Here is a 16,060-nt window from a genome sequence, read left to right as displayed (position 1 = left end):
TACCTTATACCACTGTCTTTATTCAACTAACAATAAGTAAGCTCCCAGGTGTTAACCACCTGTTATGGGTCAAATCTTGGAGAAGAGGACAAAAGGATCCCAATAAAAATAAGCCACACTGCTTAGTTTTTGTCTTTTCTGAGTTACTAACCACCCAGGTTAATAATCTGAAGAAAATTCTACAACTGTTCAAAAATCTTTAACAGTAATGTTTGGCACCCAGATATGTACCCACCAGGCAAAGAATAATGACATGCATCCCAAAAAGAAAAACAGGTGAAATTCGTCACACACATACTAAGGACAGAGCAAGATATCTGCACCGTGTAAGAGGAAGTCATTAACTTTTCAAATCACTAATGTCAGTGAGTTATCTAGGCAGCAGCTTTGGTAATACATGTATTAAATTATAACCAAATATAATTACAAGTTACCCAACAAATCTCTGGTTTAGGTTTGGTCAGTGTTTGCTAATAGTTTCATTAAATTTCAATATATACAGAAATTTTTGCCAGTAGGAAAATATCTGAGATATCTGACTGACTAGCAGCAAATAAAACCCAGTGAAAAGTTTCTAGTATACCTGGAATATACCTGAAGAAGATTTCTGGGGTCAATGCCCCCATGGCCTGGTCTGTGACCAGGCCTCATGGTGCATCAGGGCCAGATCAACCAGGCTGTTACTGTTGGCTGCACACAACCCGATGTACGAACCATAGCCTGGATGTTCAGGTACTGATTTTAGGTGCCTGTCCAGTGCCTTCTTGAAGACAGCCAGGGGTCTATTGGTAAGCCCCCTTATGTATGCTGGGAGGCAGTTGAACAGTCTTGGGCCCCTGACACTTATTGTGCTAGTGGCACCCCTGCTTTTCATTGAGGGGGGATGTTACATCATCTGCCGAGTCTTTTGCTTTCATAGGGAGTGATTTTCATGTGCAAATTTGCTACTAATTCCTCTAGGACTTCCCAAGTGTATATAATCATGTCTCTCTCCCGCCTGCATTCTAGGGAGTACAGGTTGAGGAACTTCAAGCGTTCCCAGTAATTGAGGGGTTTTATCACAGCTGTGTGGCATGAAGGTTCTCTGTACATTTTCTAGGTCAGCAATTTCACCTGCCTTGAAAGGTGCTGTTAGTGTGCAGCAATATTCCAGCCTGGATAGAACAAGTGACCTAAAGAGTGTCATCATGGGCTTGGCATCCCTAGTTTTGAAGGTTCTCATTATCCATCCTGTCATTTTTCTAGCAGATGCAATTGATACAATGTTATGGTCCTTGAAGGCGAGATCCTGTGACATGATCACTTCCAGGTCTTTTACGTTAGTTTTTCATTCTAATGTGTGGTTGGAATTTGCTTTACACTCCAATGTAGTTTTAATTTCCTCACATTTTCCATATCGGAGTAATTGAAATTTCTCATCATTTAATGTCATAATGTTTTCTGTGGCCCATTTAAGGATTTGGTTGATGTCCACCTGGAGTCTTGCAGTGCCTTCAATGGAGGAGAGTCATGCAAATTCAGGTGTCATCTGCAAAGGAAGACACAGTGCTGTGGTTTACATCCCTGTCTATGTCAGATACGAGGATGAGAAATAGGATGCGAGTGAGTACTGTGGCTCGTGGAACAGAGCTTTTCACCGTAGCCGCCTCAGACTTTACTCTGTTTACTACTGATCTTTGTGTTCTATTTGTTAGGAAATTATAGATCCACCTACCAACTTTTCCTGTTATTCCTTTATCACGTATTTTGTGGAATATTAATTTTTTATAATAAAAAGGATTTCCTTTTGACAAAACTGATCCACCACACTACTGTTGTTCTAGCACCTGTATAAACCTCTCTCACAAACTTCTCAAATATTTTTTCCCTGGCTACATCACAATTTATAACACGGCAACTTGTAGTCCAGTAGTAACACCTACAGCTCACATCTATAAGACCAGAGTCTGATGCTATTGCCCCTATTCACCCACCACAAGGTTAAGTAGGTACCTGGGTGTTAGTTGACTGTTGTAAGCCGCATCCTGGGCAAAAGGATTAAAGACCTCAATAAGCCAGAGTGGCTTTCTTGGCTACCTGGAGTTTACCTGGAGAGAGTTCCGGGGGTCAACGCCCCTGCGGCCCGGTCTGTGACCAGGCCTCCTGGTGGATCAGAGCCTGATCAACCAGGCTGTTGCTGCTGGCTGCACACAAACCAACGTACGAGCCACAGCCCGGCTGGTCAGGAACCGACTTTAGGTGCTTGTCCAGTGCCAGCTTGAAGACTGCCAGGGGTCTGTTGGTAATCCCCCTTATGTATGCTGGGAGGCAGTTGAACAGTCTCGGGCCCCTGACACTTATTGTATGGTCTCTTAACGTGCTAGTGACACCCCTGCTTTTCATTGGGGGGGATGTTGCATCATCTGCCAAGTCTTTTGCTTTCGTAGTGAGTGATTTTCGTGTGCAAGTTCGGTACTAGTCCCTCTAGGATTTTCCAGGTGTATATAATCATGTATCTCTCCCACCTGCGTTCCAGGGAATACAGGTTTAGGAACCTCAAGCGCTCCCAGTAATTGAGGTGTTTTATCTCCGTTATGCGCGCCGTGAAGGTTCTCTGTACATTTTCTAGGTCAGCAATTTCACCTGCCTTGAAAGGTGCTGTTAGTGTGCAGCAATATTCCAGCCTAGATAGAACAAGTGACCTGAAGAGTGTCATCATGGGCTTGGCCTCCCTAGTTTTGAAGGTTCTCATTATCCATCCTGTCATTTTTCTAGCAGATGTGATTGATACAATGTTATGGTATCTTAGATTATTAACCCTTCAGATTAATAATTCGAATAAAATTCTAACCAGAAATGTAACAATAATATAATCAAAATAAGCACCAAACCCAAAAGGGTCTTCAGGAAATGTAAACCCAACAAATACTTAAAACACAATATGTTAAGAAATAACTACATCAAACTTCAGTTTTAAAACTCAAATAATTTGCTCTTAACCTTAAACTATAGATGCATTATTCAAAAACTGCATCACAAATTTTCCATATAGACAAGAATCAACACGGGAATAAAAAAAAAATCCCCCTTAAAAAAAATATTGAAAAACTCACCAGGTTGTTCCTAGGTTTCCTTTAGGGTTTCATAGTTATCACAGTACTTGACTGCAAAATTTCGATATATTTCAGGAGTTTGAAAGGTAATTAAGACTGGTTAATAGCGGAAATATATATATAGTGTAAGTGGATGGTGGGAGTCTTCATGACTGGCTACCACGACTCTCACCACTCTTTACCTCCACATTTAACAGTTCCACTCAGCTTTGCTTCATCCTGGATGTCTCTCGACGTTGATAACCGCCTGTTTCAGCCAAGAAAATATATTATAAAACCCGAAAAATCGTGGGGTAGAGGGCAGCAGTACTCAATGGTTGAGAGTCGCTTCCACACCACCTCGCTGAATATCTCTCATATGGAAGAAAATGTCGACTCTTACTAGGGTAACTTTCCTAAATTTTCTGCATTGCGGTAAGTAGGGTTAGTAAGTGATATATGTACTATATAGAAGGCCCATGGTCAGTAAGTTTATTTTGGTATAGGTATATATAAGTACAAGTATCATACATGGTGTAAATTATCTAGATTAATATAAAAAATCAGCGATTTATTTCCATTGGGATCTTTTTGAGTAAGTTTAAATAAAGTAAAAAGTGTGCAGGTTTAGGTAAACGTGAGTGAGTGAATAAGTCAGTAAGTCAACCAGTCAGTAAGTGATAAATTAGACACATGTGCAACTCTTGGGTATCTTTATTGAGGAAACGTTTCGCCACACAGTGGCTTCATCAGTCCATACAAAGGAGAATCTTGAAGAACAGGAGGAGAATGAGGTAATCAGTCCCTCAACCTTGAGTCGATGTGGTCAGTCCATCAATCTTGAATAGAATACGGCATACGTGCTGAGAAGGAGCTTATAAACCGTTGGCAGGAGAGGTGCAGCAGTCATAGGTCGTGTAACATTTGTTCAATGTTGAAGTAGGTCGTGCCCAAGAATTAGGCAAGCGAAGAATTCCCAAGTATTAAGATCCCAAGAAGTTGCAGTGTCTGACAGGTTTGTAGATGAATGGTTCAGAGAACCGACATGTTGATAAATTAGACACATGTGCAACTCTTGGGTATCTTTATTGAGGAAACGTTTCGCCACACAGTGGCTTCATCAGTCCATACAAAGGAGAATCTTGAAGAACAGGAGGAGAATGAGGTAATCAGTCCCTCAACCTTGAGTCGATGTGGTCAGTCCATCAATCTTGAATAGAATACGGCATACGTGCTGAGAAGGAGCTTATAAACCGTTGGCAGGAGAGGTGCAGCAGTCATAGGTCGTGTAACATTTGTTCAATGTTGAAGTAGGTCGTGCCCAAGAATTAGGCAAGCGAAGAATTCCCAAGTATTAAGATCCCAAGAAGTTGCAGTGTCTGACAGGTTTGTAGATGAATGGTTCAGAGAACCGACATGTTCAACATGTCGGTTCTCTGAACCATTCATCTACAAACCTGTCAGACACTGCAACTTCTTGGGATCTTAACATATGTGTAGAGAACCTAGGATAACCCAAAAAAGTCAGTGACTTATTTCCACTGGGGTCCTTCATTTCCAGGTGGGCTTACTGGAGACCCTGAGCCGTCACGGGCCTTAACCCGGGAATTAAAACAGGTGGGTATACTGGATCCATGAGGTATCATGGGCCTTAACACAGGAGTTAAGCCATTTGTGTTTACTCTGGATCCCCGAGCCGTCACAGGCCTTAACACGGATTAAGACAGGTGGGTTTACTGGGCCCCTTAGCAGTCACAGGCTTTAACACAGGGGTTAAGGCAGGTAGGTTTACTGGACCCCTGAGCTATCACGGGCCTTAACACAGGAGTTAAGACAGGTGGGTTTACGGGACCCATAAGCCGTCAGGGGACTTAATGATGGAATATGTGACAACAATATGCAAGGAAGCTGAGGAGAGGTTTGTACCCAAGGGTGAAAAATAACGAGAAAGCCAGGATGAGCCAATGGTTCACCCAAAGGTGTAGGGAGGCCAAAACCAAGTATGCTAGAGGATGGAAAAAGTATAAAAGGCAAAGAACCCAGGGGAATAAGGAAAGCAGTCGTAGAGCCAGAAATGAATATGCAAAGATAAGAAGGGAGGCCCAACGACAATACAAAAATGACATAGCAGCGAAAGTCAGATCTGATCCGAAGCTGTTGTACAGCCACATCAGGAAGAAAACAACAGTCAAGAATCAGGTAATCAGGCTGAGGAACGAAGGAGGGGAGATCACAATAAACGACCACGAAGTATGTGAGGAGCTCAACATGAGATTCAAAGAAGTGTTCACAGAGGAAACAGAAGGGACTCCGGAAAGACGGAGAGGTGGGGTACACCATCAAGTGATGGACAAAGTACATACAATCGAGAAAGAAGTGAAGAAGCTGCTAAGCGAGCTAGATACCTCAAAGGCGATGGGGCCGGATAACATCTCTCCATGGGTTCTGAGAGAGGGAGTGTTGTGATAGAAACACAGGCCTTATCTCTAGGCTTTATTGAACATAGAATCTTCATAGTACTTCTACAACAACAACATATAATGACTAGTATTTATTTATTTATTTATTTATTTATTATAAGGGATGGTGATGTCTTGCATATGTCAAGAGAAAAGTTATAACTACAGGCCACATATTTAAACTCACCATGTAATCTGCATTGCTGATAAATGGATAAAGTAAGAGAGAATCACACACCATGTGTTGGTGCCCATGACACACACCAAACTGTTGTTGTTGTTAAGGGCCCCTAGAGGTGGTGCAGTATTATCCTGCTGCTGCTCCCCACAGGACCAGTATCACTACAATCTCCCCCTTCTAAAATATCAGAGACAGTAATCTCCCAAACTGTTAGGTGGGCGACGTACACGTCCCGACCTTCGTAGCCCTTGAGCCTCTTCACCAGGTTCGATATTTTCCAGCGGGGTTTGATTAACTGCTGGAGCAGAATCCTCTATTTCCATAGGGGTAGTCTCAAGGGGCTTTCCAGGAGAAAACGAAGCATCTTTCACATCTATTGGTGTATCTTGAGATTCCACACTAATAGGGATTTCAACTGGGGCTAAATGTCTTGTAGATATGCCCAAATGAGGAAAATCTGTGGACTAAAATCACAAGGGTATTAAAAGAGGATAACATCAAAGCTGCTTTCATAGAAAACCTGGAAGCTTTCTACAACAGATGGGAACATAAAAAGTCTGGGCTGAATGGTACTGCCCTTGATACTGGCCATGTAGTCACAAACTGTAAGGCTGGAGGTGATGTCCTGGTAGTCAGTAAATGTGGGGCTGATAGTGCTGTCCTGGGAGACAGTAATGGTGAAGCTGGAGGTGCTGTCCTGGGAGACAGAAATAGTGAAGCTGGAGATACTGTCCTGGGAGACAGTAATGGTGAAGCTGGAGATTTTGTCCAGGTAGTCGGGAATTATACGCAGGAAGGAATACATATAAATGACCTCATAGAGGACAGGAGCCATAGTAGGGAAACAAGTGTAGTCAAAGATAAGATAAAACCAATATTGCAAACTAGAAATACCGCAGGAAATAGCAAACAAGAGGACTCCAATAGCAATAGTGAGGATAAATTACCAAAAACAACTGGTGGGAGCTCCATTGTTGGTGCTAGGGAGGATAGGAGTAAGACAGGGAAACATGCACCAACAGGGAATACAGTCACAGAAACCCAAGGCAAACGGAAACCAAGCCTGTGCACATACTATGCACTTGGTATATGCTGGCATGGGAAATCTGGAAAAACAGATGGGACATGCAACTATGACCACCCTAGAAAATGTCATGCCCATATGACAACAGGAAAATGCAAACTCCCTTCCTGTAAGCTTTTTCACCCTGAAATGTGTACCTCTTCAGTACAGGAAAGACTGTGCTATAACTTAAATTGCCAGGCATACCATCTAAAGGGGACAAAAAGATACAAAACATCCAGGCCATGGGAAAACCTGGGTAGCCACAGCCACTCAAGAGGGAGAGGTTTTTTAGTGCCAGGAAGGAAAAAAAACTGGCAGGAAATGGCAGAAATCGTACACCAAATTCAGTCATTCCTGGAGTGGAACCACAGTCGATGGCCTCCACTCCAAACCAACAGATACAGATACTAATGCCGGAAAAAAAAATCCCCCCCCAGTACCAACAATACCACCAGTCCGATAACATTCTTCTTTGCAAATATACAGGGTCTAAAGCCAGCAACAAACAACAAAATACCTTTCATCCGTGGACTGCTTGCAGAGGCAAAGGCAATGTTCGCGGCTTTCACTGAGACCCACATAAAGGATCACTTGGACAACGAAATATGGATCCCAGGTTACAACCTATACAGATGTGACAGAGTGAACAGGCAAAAGGGGGGGGTTGGCCTGTACATTGCAGAGTCACTTGTTTGCACAGAACTGCTTAATGCCTCAAATGACGTAGTGGAAGTTTTAGCAGTAAAGGTCGAGAACCAAAACCTAGTCATTGTGGTAGTCTACAAGCCTCCGGATGCAACATCCCAGCAATTCCAGGAACAGCTGTTAAAAATTGACCACTGTCTGGAAAATCTTCCAGCTCCTGCACCCAACATCTTGCTCCTGGGGGATTTCAACTTAAGGCACCTAAAATGGAGGAATATAGCAAATAATATTGTTGCAGTAATAACACCAGGAGGCAGCTCTGATGAAAACTCACACTCACACGAGCTTTTAAATCTCTGCACAAAATTCAATTTAAACCAGCAAATAATAGAGCCTACTAGACTGGAGAATACACTAGACCTCATCTTCACTAACAATGATGATCTGATAAGAAATGTCACCATATCAAAAACAATATACTCAGATCACAACATAATTGAGGTTCAGACATGTATGCGTGGAGCCCCAGACCGACAAAATGAGACTAGTCACGAGGGAGCATTCACCAAATTCAACTTCAATAACAAAAACATAAAGTGGGACCAAGTAAACCAAGTCCTAACCGATATAAGCTGGGAAGATATACTAAGCAACACAGACCCAAACTTATGCCTAGAACAGATTAACTCGGTGGCACTCGATGTATGCACAAGGCTTATTCCTCTAAGAAAAAGGAGGAGTAGATGTAAAATAGAAAGAGACAGGCGCTCCCTTTACAGGCGACGGAAAAGAATAACAGAGCGGCTAAAAGAGGTCAATATATCTGAAATGCGCAGGGAGACACTGGTCAGAGAAATAGCAAGCATCGAACTTAAGCTAAAAGAATCCTTTAGGAGTCAGGAATCGCGGGAAGAACTAAAAGCCATAAATGAAATCGAAAGAAACCCAAAGTATTTCTTCTCCTATGCCAAATCAAAATCGAGAACAACGTCCAGTATTGGGCCCCTACTTAAACAAGATGGGTCCTACACAGATGACAACAAGGAAATGAGTGAGCTACTCAAGTCCCAATATGACTCAGTTTTTAGCAAGCCGCTAACCAGACTGAGAGTCGAAGATCAAAATGAATTTTTTATGAGAGAGCCACAAAATTTGATTAACACAAGCCTATCCGATGTTATCCTGACGCCAAATGACTTCGAACAGGCGATAAATGACATACCCATGCACTCTGCCCCAGGGCCAGACTCATGGAACTCTGTGTTCATCAAGAACTGCAAGAAGCCCCTATCACGAGCCTTTTCCATCCTATGGAGAGGGAGCATGGACACGGGGGTCGTCCCTCAGTTACTAAAAACAACAGACATAGCCCCACTCCACAAAGGGGGCAGTAAAGCAACAGCAAAGAACTACAGACCAATAGCACTAACATCCCATATCATAAAAATCTTTGAAAGGGTCCTAAGAAGCAAGATCACCACCCATCTAGAAACCCATCAGTTACACAACCCAGGGCAACATGGGTTTAGAACAGGTCGCTCCTGTCTGTCTCAACTACTGGATCACTACGACAAGGTCCTAAATGCACTAGAAGACAAAAAGAATGCAGATGTAATATATACAGACTTTGCAAAAGCCTTCGACAAGTGTGACCATGGTGTAATAGCGCACAAAATGCGCGCTAAAGGAATAACAGGAAAAGTCGGTCGATGGATCTATAATTTCCTCACTAACAGAACACAGAGAGTAGTCGTCAACAGAGTAAAGTCCGAGGCAGCTACGGTGAAAAGCTCTGTTCCACAAGGCACAGTACTAGCTCCCATCTTGTTCCTCATCCTCATATCCGACATAGACAAGGATGTCAGCCATAGCACCGTGTCTTCCTTTGCAGATGACACCCGAATCTGCATGACAGTGTCTTCCATTGCAGACACTGCAAAGCTCCAGGCGGACATCAACCAAATCTTTCAGTGGGCTGCAGAAAACAATATGAAGTTCAACGATGAGAAATTTCAATTACTCAGATATGGTAAACATGAGGAAATTAAATCTTCATCAGAGTACAAAACAAATTCTGGCCACAAAATAGAGCGAAACACCAACGTCAAAGACCTGGGAGTGATTATGTCGGAGGATCTCACCTTCAAGGACCATAACATTGTATCAATCGCATCTGCTAGAAAAATGACAGGATGGATAATGAGAACCTTCAAAACTAGGGAGGCCAAGCCCATGATGACACTCTTCAGGTCACTTGTTCTATCTAGGCTGGAATATTGCTGCACTCTAACAGCACCTTTCAAGGCAGGTGAAATTGCCGACCTAGAAAATGTACAGAGAACTTTCACGGCGCGCATAACGGAGATAAAACACCTCAATTACTGGGAGCGCTTGAGGTTTCTAAACCTGTATTCCCTGGAACGCAGGAGGGAGAGGTACATGATTATATACACCTGGAAAATCCTAGAGGGACTAGTACCGAACTTGCACACGAAAATCACTCACTACGAAAGCAAAAGACTTGGCAGACGATGCAACATCCCCCCAATGAAAAGCAGGGGTGTCACTAGCACGTTAAGAGACCATACAATAAGTGTCAGGGGCCCGTGACTGTTCAACTGCCTCCCAGCACACATAAGGGGGATTACCAACAGACCCCTGGCAGTCTTCAAGCTGGCACTGGACTAGCACCTAAAGTCAGTTCCTGATCAGCCGGGCTGTGGCTCGTACGTTGGTTTGCGTGCAGCCAGCAGCAATAGCCTGGTTGATCAGGCGCTGATCCACCAGGAGGCCTGGTCACAGACCGGGCCGCGGGGGCATTGACCCCCGAAACTCTCTCCAGGTAAACTCTCCAGATACTGTAGTCTCTTCACCATTTTGGTAGTGAATGTGGGCGTAATGTGGATTAGCTTGCAGGAGCTCTACCTCTTCCACTAAAGGATCCGTCTTGTTCATCCTACGGTGACTCTTCAGGAGAACGGGTCCAGGATGACATAACCAAGTGGGCACGGAGGCTCCCGTAGAGGAACGACGTGAATAGTTGAGGAGTCTTTCATGAGGGGTTGCATTAGTAGCTGTGCACAGCAGTGATCTAATAGAGTGAAGAGCATCAGGTAGGACAGTTTGCCAGTGTTGAACAGGTAGATTGCGCGACTTTAATGTCATTGTAACTGCCTTCCATATAGTACCATTGAACCGCTCCACTTGACCATTGCCTTGAGGGTTGTAGCTTGTTGTTCTGCTGCAGGCAATACCTTTGCTAGCCAAAAACTCCTGAAGTTCGTTACTCATGAACGAGGATCCCCTGTCTGAATGGATATAAGCTGGCATACCAAAAATAGAGAACAACTGTGAAAGACAACTAATAACAGTTGAAGCAGCCATATTTGCACAGGGGAATACAAAGGGAAACCTTGAATATTCATCTACTATGTTAAGGAAATACCTATTCTGATTTGTGCTTGGTAGAGGTCCTTTGAAATCTATATTCAATCTTTCGAAAGGCTGGGTGGATTTTATGAGATGAGTCTTCTCTGGCTGATGAAAGTTTGGCTTGCACTCTGCACATACTCTGCATGCTCTGATCACTTGTCGCACATCTTCCACTGAGTAGGGCATGTTCTTTGATTTGACAAAATAGTACAGGCATGTAACTCCTGGGTGACACAAAGCCTTGTGGAGAGCTGAGAGTGATTGCAAATCATGACATGCTGCTCCACAGTGGGACCTAGAGAATGCATCAGGTGAGATGTTCTCTTGACCCGGTCGGTACAGAATATCAAAGTCATAACACGATAGTTCCATCCTCCAGCGTAATATCTTGTCATTCTTTATCCTACTTTTGTGCCTCTTGTCGAACATATACATCACGGACCGTTGGTCAGTCCTTATAGTGAAATGTCTACCAGTTAAATAATGCCTCCAGTGGCGAACTGCTTCTATGATGGCCTGGGCTTCCTTTTCTACAGCAGCATAACATTTCTCTGATCCTTGAAAAGTTCTCGAAAAGAAGGCTACTGGTCGTCCTGCCTGAGATAAGACTGCAGCAATGGCAATGTCAGATGCATCCGTTTCCACTTCGAATGGTAGGGACTCATCAATGGCTTGAACTACTGAGTTTTCAATGTCCTGTTTGAGAGTATGGAAAGCGGCTTCTGCTTCCTTTGTCACAGGAAATGTGGTAGCACTCAATGGGCGGACTTTACTTGAATAGTTGTAGATCCATTGTGAGTAATAAGCAAAGAGACCAAGAGTTCTTCGGAGTGACTTTTTGTCTTGAGGCATTGGAAGTTCCCGTAGAGGTCGTAGTCGTTCAGGGTCTGGGAATATTGAACCTCCTTCCACTACATAACCAAGGATGCTAAGCCTTTTAGTTGAAAAAGTGCACTTTTCCTCATTGTAACTGATATTTTTCTTCTTGGCGGCTTCCAAAAACTTATCAAGGTTTGCATCATGTTCCTCCTGGGTCTTGCCACAAATGGTAACATTATCTAAATACGCGTAGGTTCCCATGAGTTGCTCTTCCTGAATGAGTGAATCCATAATTCGTTGGAAGCAGGCTACCCCATTGGTGACTCCAAAAGGGACTCTGGTAAACTGATACAGGCCATCACTAGCCTGAAACGCTGTGTATGGTTTATCTTCATTCCTTATAGGGACTTGATGATAGGCACTCTGCAGATCAATTGTGCTAAACACGTAGTACTGAGCAATTTTGTTCACTGTATCGTCAATTCGAGGTAGAGGGTACCCATCAAGAAGTGTAAATTTGTTGATTGTCTCAGAGTAATCGATAGCCAGTCTCCATTTCCTATAACCATCTTTAACAACAACAACCTGTGCACGCCAAGGGGAATCACTCGGTTCTATAATACCCTCCTTCAGCAGCCTCTGAGTTTCTTTCTCAATGAACATCCGATCCTCATAAGAATAGCGGCGTGACTTAGCTGATATAGGATGGCAATCCGCGGTAAGATTTGCAAACAGCTTTGGTGGGTCTACCCTTAAAGTGCTAAGTCCACAGACAACAAGAGGAGGCAGTTCACCTCCATATGTTAAGGTGACACTACCATGCAGCTTCTGAAAGTCCTGACCAAGGATAACATCAGAGCACAGTTGTGGCAGAATAGCTAAATGTACATCTTGATAATCCTTTCCATTAACTCTGAGATTTACCTTACAAAACCCTAAGGTCTGAATAGAGAGAGATGTTGATGCCATGGAAACGGTACCTGATGAGTGATGTAGAGTCAAGGAGAGCCGTTTAACTAAGTCAAGGTTGATGAAACTCTCTGAGCTGCCACTATCAATAAGACCATCTACTTCTGTTCCTTTGATGAATACTTTCACAACTGCCTTTGACAGTGAATTTGGAGTAGCCGCAGAAGTCACTGTTGCTAGAGTCGCATGATCACTGGAATGTGTGGAGGCACTAGCTCTTGTTGATGCATTAGCACGACATACTTTAGCAAAGTGACCTTTCTTGTGGCATTTATGGCACATTGCTTCACGAGCAGGACACTTTGGACGTGGATGTCTTGAAAAACCACAAAAGAAACACACCGTACCTGCTGCTGCTGTCACTGAGGCAGGTTCCCCAGTAACTTCATTGCAAGAGTCTTGGTCAGGAATTGCAGCACTTACCACTCGAGAAGGCTGAGTGGTACTGTATACTTCAGAATTCTTCTGGGCTGAATCTAGAGCTCTTGCCTGGTCAAAGGCAGCGGCTAAGTCGAGAGTTTTATTCTCCAATAAACGCTGCCTTATTATTGGTGATTGCAGGCCACTGATAAAAGCATCCCTGATGGACTCTTCACAATACTGAGCAGCTGTCACTGCTTGGAAGTGACAGTCCTTACCTAAAATTTTCAGTGCTTGAAAGTATTCCTCTAAGGACTCATCAATCTGCTGGCGGCGAGTTGCAAGGTGATAGCGTGCAAAGATTTCATTTGTAGGTTTAATATACTGAGACTTGAGGGTTTTGATAGCATCTTCGTAGGTATTACACTCAGAAATAGCCTCATATATCTTAGGTGACACAAAATTGATGAGCAGACTTAGTTTATCTAGATCTTCTTTAGGAAGGGCTCCCAAGAAGTTTTCGAAAGTCTTAAACCAGTGCTTCCATTCCTGAGCAGCCGTTGATAAGCTGGGGTCACAGTCTAGCCTCTCAGGTTTCAGTAAACGCTCCATGTTGTGATGTAGTCTAGCGCAGGATCACCACCAGGTAGCCCAGGATTCTATGTTCAATAAATTGTTGTGATAGAAACACAGGCCTTATCTCTAGGCTTTATTGAACATAGAATCTTCATAGTACTTCTGCAACAACAACATATAATGACTAGTACATCTAATAATGGCTTCTACAGGGATGGTGATGTCTTGCATATGTCAAGAGAAAAGTTATAACTACAGGCCACATATTTAAACTCACCATGTAATCTGCATTGCTGATAAATGGATAAAGTAGGAGAGAATCACACACCATGTGTTGGTGCCCATGACACACACCAAACTGTTGTTGTTGTTAAGGGCCCCTAGAGGTGGTGCAGTATTATCCTGCTGCTGCTCCCCACAGGACCAGTATCACTACAGGGAGCAGAGGTGCTAGGTGTACCACTAACAACAATCTTCAACACATCTATCAAAAAAGGGCGACTACCTGAGGTGTGGAAGACAGCAAATGTAGTCTCATTTTTTTAAAAAAAAGGAGACAGACACGAAGCATTAAACTACAGATCAGTGTCACTGACATATATAGTATGCTGACCTAGAAAATGTACAGACAACCTTCATGGCACACATAACTGTGATAAAACACCTCAGTTACTGGGAATGCTTGAAGTTCCTCAACCTGTACTTCCTAGATACATGAGAGAGAGATACATGATTATATACACTTGGAAAATCCTAGAGGGATTAGTACCAAACTTGCACACGAAAATCATTTCCAATGAAAGCAAAAGACCCCAGACGATGCAACATCCCCCCAATGAAAAGCAGGGGAGCCAGTAGCACAATAAGAGACAGCACAATAGGTGTCAGGGCCCAAGACTATTCAACTGTCTCCAAGCATACATAAGGGGGATTACCAATAGACCCCTGGTTGTCTTCAAAAAGGCGCTGGACAGACACCTAAAGTCAGTACCTGACCAGTCAGGCAGTGGTTCGTATGTCAGGTTGCATGCGGCCAACAGTAACAGCCTGGTTGATCAGGCCCTGATCCACCATGACGCCTGGTCACAGACCGGGCCGCGGGGCCGTTGACCCCCAACCCTCTCCAGGTATACTCCAGGTATGGAGAAGATTATCAGAAGTGGTGGAGCATCTAGAAAGGAATGAGCTTATCAACGACATCCAGCACGGTTTCAGGGATGAAAAATCCTGTGTCACAAACCTACTGGAGTTCTATGACAGGGTGACAGCAGTAAGACAAGAGAGAGTGGTGGGTAGATTGCATTTTCTTGGACTGTAAGAAGGCGTTTGACACAGTTCCACACAAGAAATTAGTGCAAGAGGACCAGGTAGGGATAACAGGAAGGCACTAAAATGGATCAGGGAATACCTGTCAGGGAGACAACAGTGAGTCATGGTGTGTGGCGAGGTGTCAGAGTGGGCGCCTGTAATGAACGGGGTTCCACAGGGGTAATTCCTAAGACCAGTGCTGTTTCTGGTATTTGTGAATGACATGACGGAAGGAACAAACACCAAAGTGTCAATGTTTGTAGATGATGTGAAGATGAAGAGAAGAATTCAATCGGACGAGGCTCAGGCAGAACTACAAAGGAATCTGGTCCAGCAACTGGCTCCTCATGTTCAATTCCACCAAGTGCAAAGTCATGAAGATTGGGAAGGGCAAACAAGACTGCAGATGGAGTACAGTCTAAGGGGGCAGAGACTACAAACCTCACTCAAGGAAAAAGATCTTGGGGTGAGTATAACACCGGGCACATCTCCTGAAGCGCACATTAACCAAATAACTGCTGCTGCATACGGGCGCCTAGCAAACCTAAAAACAGCATTCCGACATCTTAATAAGGAGTCGTTCAGGACCCTGTACATTGTGTACGTTAGGCCCATATTGGAGTATGTAGCACCAATTTGGAACCCACATCTAGCCAAGCACGTAAAGAAACTAGAGAAAGTGCAAAGGTTTATAACAAGACTAGCCCCAGAGCTAAGGGGTATGTCCTACGAGGAAAGGTTAAGGGAAATCGACCTGACGACACTGGAGGACAGGAGAGATAGGGGGATATGATAACATAAAATACTGAGAGGAATCGACAAGGTGGACAGAGACAGGATGTTCCAGAGATGGGACACAGCAACAAGGGGACACAGCTGGAAGTTGAAGACTCAGATGAATCACAGGGATGTTAGGGAGTATTTCTTCAGTCACAGAGTTGTCAGGCAGTGGAATAGTCTGGAAAGTGATGTAGTGGAGGTAGGATCCATACATAACTTTAAGGAGAGGTATGATAAAGCTCATGAAGCAGGAAGAGTGACCCAGTAGCGACCAGTGAAGAGGCGGGGCCAGGAGCTGTAAATCGACCCCTGCAACTACAACTATGTGAGTACACGTGGGTGGGTTCACAGGACTCTGGACCGTCACAACCCAACAACAACAATCTCTTACTAC

The 16,060-nt window shown here is 43.8% G+C and overlaps 1 protein-coding gene across 2 annotated transcripts in view; it reads right to left on the bottom strand.

Annotated features, from left to right (window-relative positions):
* LOC128699651 (WD and tetratricopeptide repeats protein 1) overlaps positions 1-3,414 on the bottom strand; it is a 72,125-nt gene extending 68,711 nt beyond the window's left edge. The window contains exon 1 of one of the 2 annotated variants that reach the window (XM_053792406.2): positions 3,275-3,414. The gene's annotated coding sequence lies outside the window, so the exon portion shown is untranslated. Of the gene's footprint in view, positions 1-3,092 lie in introns of both variants that reach the window. The other variant, XM_053792404.2, reaches the window with a different exon arrangement.
* Positions 3,415-16,060: the final 12,646 nt, after the last annotated feature.

This window comes from Cherax quadricarinatus, chromosome 67 (genome assembly GCF_038502225.1).
Source record: "Cherax quadricarinatus isolate ZL_2023a chromosome 67, ASM3850222v1, whole genome shotgun sequence".
NCBI lineage: Eukaryota > Metazoa > Arthropoda > Malacostraca > Decapoda > Parastacidae > Cherax > Cherax quadricarinatus.
The sequence above is the reverse complement of the archived record's forward strand: the minus strand, read 5'-3'. Positions and strand labels throughout refer to the sequence as shown.